At 49.1% G+C, this 10,000-nt stretch overlaps 1 protein-coding gene across 1 annotated transcript in view; it reads left to right on the top strand.

Moving 5' to 3' along the window:
• Positions 1 to 10,000, top strand: part of klf12b (Kruppel like factor 12b) — a 36,616-nt gene that overhangs the window by 7,460 nt on the left and 19,156 nt on the right. The gene's annotated exons all lie outside the window — the stretch shown is intronic.

Here is a 10,000-nt window from a genome sequence, read left to right as displayed (position 1 = left end):
TGATCACGTGTGTGCGTTGAGGAAAAAGCCTGCGCGAGTGGAAATGTGTCTCTGTTTGAGTGTGTTTTAATGTGTATGTGTGTGTGTGTGTGTGTGTGTGTGTGTGTGTGTGTGTATGTGGGCGGGTGTTTGGATCAAATGCGTTAAAAACATATTCCTCTTCCACCAGTGGAGCTAGATGTTAAAAGACTAATGTTAAGTCTTTAAAGTGGAAATAAAAATACTTATGGTTGATAGAGAGTGCAGGCAGAGGTCAGTAGGCATGTGTCTGTGTGTCTGTGTGTGTGTGTGAGCGTGTTTCTGTGCGTGCGTCTGTGTGTGCGTCTGTCTGTGTGTGTGTGTGTGTGTGTGTGTGTGTGTGTGTGTGCGTGTGTGTGTGTGCGTGTGTGTGTGTGTGTGCATGTGTGTGTGTGTCTGTGTGTGCGTGTGCTTGTGCGTGTGCATGTGCGGTTGTGTATGTGTGTGTTTGTGTGCATGCGTTGACCGGACAGATATAGCTGTGCAACAGAGGCACGGCTGCAGGAAGTCGGCTCATGAGAAGCTGGTAAGCAACACAGTCAAACCAGACAACCGCCGCATGTTCCCGTCGCGGACAGACAGTAAGAGAGAAATAAAGCTCATCTCTTTTTTTGTAATTTCCTTTCCCCAGTTTCACAAGATCTGAGAAGAAGGGGGGGGGGGTGTGCGGTGTCGGTGTCGGTGGAGATGGAGGTGGAGGTGGAGGTGGGGAGGTTTTTCGCCGAGATTAAACGTCACAGATAGACAGACGGTAAAATCCACCAAGGCAGAGAATGACTGTTTGTTTTCAAAATCAAAAAGCACACATTTAACTGTAAAGGCAGAGTAAGTGATGTGATGCTGAAATGGAGTTCTACTCAGTAAATGAACCATTCTATGAAGACAACAGAGACTATTATTATTATTATTATTATTATTATTATTATTATTATTATTATTATTATTATTTATTATTATTTATTTATAATTTTTTCTATTAGTAGTCCAAATAGTAACAGAACAGAAACAGTAGAAGTAGTAGTAGTAGTAGCAGTAGCAGTTGCAGTAGTAGTAGTAGTAGTAGTCGCAGTAGCAGTTGTAGTAGTAGTAGTAGTAGTTGTAGTGTTAGAAGTACCAGTAGTAGTAGTATTAGTACTAGTAGTAGTAGTAGTAATAGTAGTGGTAGTAGTACTAGTAATAGTAGTATTAGTAGTACTAGTAAAAGTAGTCGTAGCAGTAGTAATAGTAGTAGTACTATCTTGACTACAGCTAATATGCAGAGGGTTTTCTCACATTATCCTTCAATGTGTTTCGTTGAGTTGAACTTTCCTGTCCGTCTTGTTGGGGTGACACCGAGACACTTCCCCTGCTCAGCAAAACGCTTCCCTTTCTTACTTACAAGTTAATTTGTCTGTGTGTGTGTGTACCTGTGTGTCTGTGTGTGTGTGTGTGTGTGTGTGTGTGTGTGTGTGTGTGTGTATGTGTGTGTGTGTGTGTATGTGTGTCTGTGTGTCTGTCTGTGTGTGTGTGTGTGTGTGTGTGTGTGTGCTCATACATGGCTGCCTGTGAAGGCTGTGGGCTTTAGCTGCATCCGGTGACCTCGTCCACCTCATCCCATCAGGATTACTGACACAGGATCTCCCTGCCCCTGGCAGAAATAGCCAGGACCCAAGGGCAATCCACCAGAATATGGGGACTTCCGTGGGCCTTGCTTGTGTGTATGTGTGTGTATATATACTGTACAGCGTGTGTGTGTGTGTGTGTGTGTGTGTGTGTGTTTCTGTGTGTGTGTGTGTGTCTGTGTGTGTGTCTGTGTGTCTGTGTGGGTGTGTGTTTACATGGGTATCATCTCTCTAGAAATGGAGTTGGTTTCCTCCCAGGTGCTGAGGCCCCTGGATGGGGCGCTGAGGACAGGACGCGCCTCTCTCTCTCTCTCTCTCTCTCTCTCTCTCTATCTCTCACTCTCTCTCTCTTTGACTTCCGACTTCTTAGTCATTACATACATTTATTACTTTGTAGATGTGAGAGCATTTAAGGTCAGGGGAAATCGCGTTTGTTTTTTGAGTGTGTGGACAATATGCTCAGCGGCAACAAATATGGCTGAGTGTTGAAGACAATGTAGCAGCGCTTAAAAACTGCAGCTTGGCTAATGGTGGCTCGATCATGGCTTCTGAAATGGCTCAGACTGAATGGAAGTCAATGGAAAAAGAAGAAACTTCTCACTAGAAAAACAAAGTCAATGTGACTCAAGGGGCTTGGTCTCCAGGTTTGCTTCTTCTAGTGGGTGTGTGAAGGCCTAGTTGCTTTGACTGACAAGTCGCTCGTTTGAGCACTTCCTTGACTCCTTCCTCCGTCTGTGTGGGGGTTTCACTCACTCTTAGGCAAATTGAGACTCCACTCCGCTGCCAGAACTGAGAAAGATCTGGCTCGGTACCCTGCCAAGGTGAAGGCGAGCGGAAACCCAAACTTGAGGTTTCAAATTGTCTCTCCAAAAAACCTGCAGGCGACGTCACGGGTGCTACTTCTTGCTTTTTACGATGTACACATGCTGACATCGGATGACAGCTTTACCGATTTGTCAACGTTTTTTTCCCCCATGCTACCGTATAGATCAATCAAAATAATATGGAGACCGGGGCCAAAATCACAGTATATCACACTGCCTATTTGCCTTTGTGTTTTGCTAATTACTAGTAATCGTGTATGTACATCTGCCATATATGTATGGCACCGTGAGGTGCAAATTGTGGCTAATGGCCTGCTGACACGGAGGGTTGGGGCCAAGCTGAAAAGCGTTCATGCAAGGCAGAGAAATGTCACCCTACACTCCCCCGGAACATGAGATTGTTGGTGACAAGCACTCGAAAAAGGAAATTATACCGCGTCAGGGTTTCGATATAAAGAGCGTGTTACCTTTGTGTTGTTTGACGCGCAGCTTGCATTCCTCAAGAGCGCACTTCAAGTGGACCTGGTCACTCCGCGTCGCCGCGTCCCGTCGAATAGCCGACGGAAACCAAATCGAATCTGACGGATAGAGATCGACGCCAAGTAGGCGCTGACGGGGCGCTGATGAGATCTTCACGTCGCGCCGTCTGTCCCCGGAGGTCGGAAACAACAAAAGCGTGCGAACCCTATTCCATCCAATAAGAGCCGCGTTGGAGGAGAGAGATATGTTTTCCCCTCCTGCAGATCTGATTTGAGCTCCCAGAGGAAGAGGCTTGGGTGTTTTTCGAGGTAAAGTGCATCAGTTGAGTGCATCTCTAAGGGGGTTTTAAACCCTAAAGGGACCTCTTTTCACAAGACGCCGAGACGTCCACAGGGTTTTTTTAATACCATTGTGCTCGTCGGCGGTTAAAGGAGGCCGTGCTACTATGCGCGCGGGGACGTAGTAGCACTCCTCTCTCTTGAGCCTTGTTCAAAAATGTCCCAGAAGCATCCAAAAGACTTTTGCCTGCCGCTCCTGCCAAGGAAAATATGCCTTATGAAATGGAAATTCTGAGGCCATTCAGTCCTTGCCAGGAATGGCCAGCAAAAAAAAAAAAAAAAGATTATGTCCATTTCAGTACATCTAGGGGGCTGAGGGCTGGATGAAAACACACATCTGCACCTCTGGACCCCCCCGAAACACAAACGCAGCCCACACTCCGGATACAGGCGCACGCACGCGCTCACACCATAAACACTGTACCTGGCGCATACTGTTTGGGTGGGGAGTGAATTAAAGAGGGTTATTTTGAGTTCACCTTTGGGATTTTTTTTTTTTTTTTTTTTTAACGGCACATAGGAAGAAAACATTAAGAGGGAGCTTTTAGTCAGTCATTTCTAACTGCCGCTAAGTGGCTCACCTGCTGGAAAAGGTTTTGAATGACCTCTGCAGGCCAGAGGCATTCGAAACGTAACAAGATGAGGCCGGTGGAAGCCATTTGAGGTCTAGACTGTAAACTCTACGTTTTTCTTTGCCCAAACACTGGAGCAGCAGCCCGGCTCGAGAAGGGTTATCTGCAGTTTAGTAGTTCAGCCCCGGCGCGCGGAGCGACGCGCTTTATGCCGCCGCCGTCGAGGCTTCCTCCTCTCTCTCTCTCTCTCTCTCTCTCTGACCCCGGTTATACCGAGGTGCGTCTCCGACGTCGCGGCGGGAAAAACGTGTTCCTCTCAGCGAACCCCCGACAGAGAGGAAGCGGAACAGCCTCGAAGCGAGCCGAGAGTGGGTTTTCGGAGGCCGGCGTGTCGCGCAGAGGCATCCGGGGGCACAGAAGAGGGAAGTGAGCAGCGGCAACAACACCACAACAGAGGAAATGCTCATTGCATGTTTCACCCGAGAGCCGGTTGCTGCCCGCTATGCTTTTGCTTGTGAGCGCCAGAGCTTGTTAGTTGAATATGTCGCCAAATATATTCTTTAGATGTCTATATTCTTTTCGTATACCCCCCACCCCCACCTTGTTTTCCTGTTACACTCTTAACCCTCCTTCCTTCCTCTTCCCTCGCTCCTCTTTTTTCGCGGAGGGGGAGCAGCAGGAGGAGGATGAGGGAGGCGGCGGGTGTGGGCGGGGGTGGGGGGGTGGGAGGGGTGTTGGCATTCTTGCACTGTGTGCACTGCGCTCGACCGGGCCTTGGCTCCGGTCCATATCCCCTCTCTCCAACCCCAGCGTTCCCCCTTCCTCCACCCCGCTGAATACCCCTCCTCCCTCTACAACCTCTCCGGCCATCCTTGGGATGTTTTGCGAACCACGACTGTGACGGCGCCTCCGCTGCGCCCCCCCCCCCCCCTCTATTCCCCCGCACACCCCCCACACGCACGCACGCCGCGTGTTTCACTAGCGTCTCCTAAACCCGCACATACATACCGTGTCCTTATAAATACCGCCGACCAACGGACACCGCCCACCCCGCCCTCGCCCCCAACCCCCACCCGCTCTCAGCCCATGGCAGCAGGTCCAGCCGCTGTGACACAGATGCACACAGTTGCTCTGGGCGCTCAACATGGGAACAAAGCTTCGGACCGGCTCCGTCTGTCGCGGCGTGTTTAAGGGGGCGATGTAATGCGCACGCACGTGTAAATGACCGCACGAGTGGACGGGGGCACGGCGGATATATGTTCCGGTTCCACTTACCGTATTTGATTTTGTGTCTGAACGTACAGTACGGTACACGGCCTCGTTTTGTATGTAGGTCCTCACTGCAGCCTGTCCTTGGATAACTCAACCTCGAGTTAAGGCATTTTACACAACCCTCCTTCACAGACACACACACACACACATACACACACACAGACATACACACATATAAACCAATCCCCCACCTTTTAACACTTTGCCATCTAATTAGTTCCTATTAAAGCCTGACCTTTGAAAACAAGCGGCAATTAATAATGAGCAATCGCTTATGAAAGGAAATAAATCTTTGCCTCTTTTGCCAAACATCCACGTGCTGTGAGTGGATTGGCAGCACAGACGCATTAAAGCTATAGAAGCCATGCCAATATAGGGAAGTGACTGAAGGTGACACTTCTCAGTCTCTTTCACAGTTGCTGAATGCATGTTGCAATTTGTACCGTTGTATATTAACTCTGTAGGTCGGTGTTTGTTGGTGCTGGTGTGTGTGTGTGTGTGTGTGTGTGTGTTTCTGTGTTTCTGTGTGTGTGTGTGTGTGTGTGCGTGCGTGCGTGTGTGATTGTGCATGCATCTATGTGTTAATATATACTGTATATATGTCTATATATGCTGTCTATGCATTGTGCCCAGCCACGTGGACATTTGCTGGAAGTGTGAGCATCATGGGTATGAATGTCCGTGCTATATGAGGTCAGGCGGGGTCAGACGAGGTCGGGGGGCTTTCAGTGGAGGGCTGTCACCCCTTATTGACTGGCTAGTCTGGTCTGCCCTGCCCGCGTTCAGCCGGGGCTTATCCCTCGGCTCCAGTCGGCCACTATCGCCGCTGTCAGCACAGAGCTGATAGCCATCGGGGAGACGTGGTCCGGTGGACCTGCGCACCGAGATAGTGACGTGGTCCAGGCTAGGGGAGTGCACCGGTTTCCACCTATAAAAACCAAACACGAGACACAAAATGAATAAAACAGACACATCGCACAGTTCCACACTAGAAACGAGCACACACTCACAAATATGTATTTGTTTCCTGGTAAAAAAAAAACTGGCCTCATTCCTCACCTGGTCCCTCTCCCTGCTCTCTAAGGATTTTGGCGTGGAATGGAGGAGGGCAGGGAGGAGGAGGGACAGAGAAATGAGATGCCTCAACAATCAACTGCCCCCCACCCTCCTTTTCCCTCCACCTCTTCTCTCCTCCACTCCACCCCCCCGTCCCCCCCCGTCCCCACCATCCCCCACCCCCCACCAAACAACTCCCCCTCACACCTGGGATGGCCATTTCATTTCGTTGCAGCAAATGGAAAGGTGATCTTAATCTGCCCTCTTTTTCCTCTTCCTCTCTCTCTCTCTCTCTCACACACACTCTCTCTCTTGCTCTCTCTCTTTCTGTCTCTCTTTCCCTCCTCATCTCCCACACACCGTGCCTCACACCACTGATGGACATCATGCTGCTTGCTTCCTGCCAGGAGTCCAAATCTGGTGGTAGAAAACACTGTACACACATTGGTTTATTGCTTTGAATTACTTTGCCACATTTCGGGGGCTAATCTCGTTTGCCCTTTTGCTCTCCGTCTCATTGAAAACAAATACTTTAGACGCACACAGAGATGAGAATTTTGTGGGTGTGAAAAAAAAAGTGTGGGCGGGTGGGGTGGGGTCTATCGACTTCGGTCAAAGTTTTTTCGATGCGATCTCCTCCATGCACAACACCACTCCATTACTTCATTACTCAGTGTTAAGGCTCTCTCCTGCCGTCGGCTCATTGGTCATTACAGCCACAAGCATAGACATGCGCTGGCCATTGATTTCCTATGAGGAGTGCGCTGCAGGCTAGTTCATTAGGAGGGTGGTGGAACAAGCCACTGGATTAACTGGACTGTACTCGGAAAGGCAGGGCACCTTCCAGCAATGTGAGGTAGAAGCAAAAACACACACAAAAACAAGGCGTCCCGATTTCCAACGCCAGAATCCAGAAGTGGGGAAGGGATCACAGCCCTCTCGAAGCAATTTGGAATAGGAATCGAGATGTCGTGAATGCACCTAATTGTTGTCCTTGCGCTGAACTAAATACCCTGTTTCACATGAGGTGTTTTGTTGGAAAGTGTCTTGGTGTTTTTCCTTTTCTGAAGACAAAAGAGCCTCTCTGCCAGATTTCTGGTCATCTTGGAGGAAAACAAACCTTAGTGTCTCTATCGCTCTCTCTCTCTCTCTCTCTTTCTCTCTCTCTCTCTCTCTCTCACTCGGCACTCTCTCTGCCTCCCTCTTTTCCTCCAACACATGGCTCAAGGCTGGACTGAGGCTGCAGCTCCACCCAGCTCCAGCCGTTGCCTTGGCAACCCTATCTGGGCCTACCAAGACCTGAAGCCGAAGGACATCCTGGACAATAATACAATAGCAGCAGAGCCAGGGTACCTGGGGGACTTAGACCTGAGAGGCCAGATCTGCTGTGTGTGTATGTGTGTGTATGTGTGTGTGTGTGTGTGTGTGTGTGTGTGTGTGTGTGTGTGTGTGTGCGTGTGTGTGTGTGTGCGTGTGTGTGTGTGTGTGTGTGTGGGTGGGTGGGTGGTGGTGGGGGTTGTAGATTGGAGGAAGAAAATCCTGCCTCCCTCCCTTCTACCTCCCTCACACACATAAGTACATACACACAAAAACACACACACAAACACAAGCAGGATTATGCTTTCACTTGAGAATCGAGTAAGCGGTCCAACACTGTGGAGCATTAAAATGGCTTTACCGGCACTTTTGAATAATGTTTGATGATGTGGAGAGCATTTTTTTCTCTTTAAAATTTCTGTTGAAAACCCCCTTATTGGATTTAATGGTGAGTAGCAAAGAAAGAGGCATCGCAATTTGATAGATGACTTTGTTTGCCCTGCATGGATGTTGTCATGGCTGTTGGCTCTGACCCGTGCGGTGGAGCCGTCATAAAAGCCGGTCGCAGTACGGTGCGACGGCGGAATGGAGGTTGGCCACAGCTGGCCCGGGCTGCCTTTCCTCTCCTCTCTCGGTGGGGGGAGCGGTCACGCCGGCCGGCCGGCCGTGGTGCTTCTGGCTGCAGGTTTGGGGCCACACATCCCTGGTGCTGGTGCCAGGATGCAGAGCCGAGAGTAATGGAGATGTTTAGAGGCCCGTCCGACTGGCTTGCATTCCTCCATGCGTCGCTGCTAAAATAATAAGAGTCCGGGTTACCTCAGGTCGGCCCCAGCTGCGCGGCTACAGGAACATGCATTGTTGTCATTGGCTGTGTGCGAGCGTCCCTCTTAAAGCCACAGCGCCGGGGAAGGGGCGCATGCTGAGAGCGGCCGCTGCTCTGCTTGAAGCAAAACATTTTGCTCAGAGTGATGGAAGGATGCAAGGACTTTAGAGTCTTTACAGTATTGATATTTACCATCTGATCCATGTGGGTTAGGGCTAGAACGGTGGTCAGTGTGTGTATGTGTGCGGTGGGGTGTGCATCTATATGTGAGCGAGAGTTGGAATTATTATGTGTATTTCTATTGAATGTGAATGTGATGCAGTGCATACCACACAATCTATTTCTCAGTATGCCAATAAGTATGTATATGTGTATACACCGATCAGCCACGGCATTAAAACCACCACTAATAGCCACTAATATTGTGTAGCCTGCCCCCTCGTGCCACCAAAACAGCTCTGACCCGTCGAGGCATGGACTCCACAAGCCCTCTGAAGGTGTCCTGTGGTATCTGGCACCAAGGCATTAGCAGCAGATCCTTTAAGTCCTGTAACTTGCGAGGTGGGGCCCCCATGGATCAGGCTTGTTGTTCCAGCACATCCCACAGATGCTGGATCGGATCGGACCCTAACCCCGGTCATCCACATGATGTAGAAGAAAACGTGATTCATCAGACCAGGTCACCTTCTTCCATTGCGCCAGGGTCCAGTTCTGATGCTTACGTGCCCATTGTAGGCGCTTTCGGCGGTGGACAGGGGTTAGCATCAACAATTTGTGCTACAGTAGCTCTTCTGTGGGATCGGACAAGACGACCTAGACTTCACTCCCCATGTGCATCAATGAGCCCATAGGTGCCCCTGATGACCCTGTCATGGGCACCTGCATACTGGAAACACCCCACAAGACCTGACGTTTTGGAGATGCTCTGACCCAGTCGTCCAGCCCTCACAATTTGGCCCTTGTCAAAGTCGCTCAGAGAACTGACTGCTCACTTGCTGCCTAATACATCCCACCCCTTGACAGGTGCCACTGGAACGAGATGAGCAATGTTATTCACTTCACCTGTCAGTGGTTTTAATGTTGTGGCTGATCCGTGTGTATGTATACATATGTCAATATATTTCAGTATTTTACAGAATTATCCTCAGTGGCACCTTAAGGCAAAAAGTCGTGGGCAATCAAATACGCTAGCGGATGCAATTCATCGAATTTCCAGCGCATACGTCTTCTGTATATAAACATTGGCGCATGTTAATCCACCTTCTATTCTTACATGCCAGAAAGCATTTATTAGTTGTCATTGCCAATTGGGCAAACATTCTCTTTGGCTTCTCTCTCTCTGTTGCTGTTGACTTATATGTGTGTGTACAAAGGGCTTTTATATTTTATATTTATATTATGTTAGTCTTGCATAGAAAGGGCATGAGGAGGAGTTAACCAAGCAAATGTGTTATTTCGATAATATATAGATTTGTTTCAATCGCACGGCTGGATTGATGGATGGATTCATTAAGAAAAGACTATTATGCACAAATCCGCACGGCTGTCTCAGCACAACCAACTTCCGTGAATCCGTGAATACTTTTGTGACAAATTAATACGTAAAAGTGCGTTGTTTTTTTCCAGTGGACATATGCAGGATATGGTATGAACGACTTAAAGGGTTGTAGGAGCCGTTTAGTCACGCCGCAACATCTCA

The sequence above is a fragment of the Zeus faber genome, assembly GCF_960531495.2.
Source record: "Zeus faber genome assembly, chromosome: 18".
In the NCBI taxonomy this organism is placed as follows: domain Eukaryota; kingdom Metazoa; phylum Chordata; class Actinopteri; order Zeiformes; family Zeidae; genus Zeus; species Zeus faber.
This window is presented reverse-complemented; position numbering and strand designations above follow the sequence as displayed.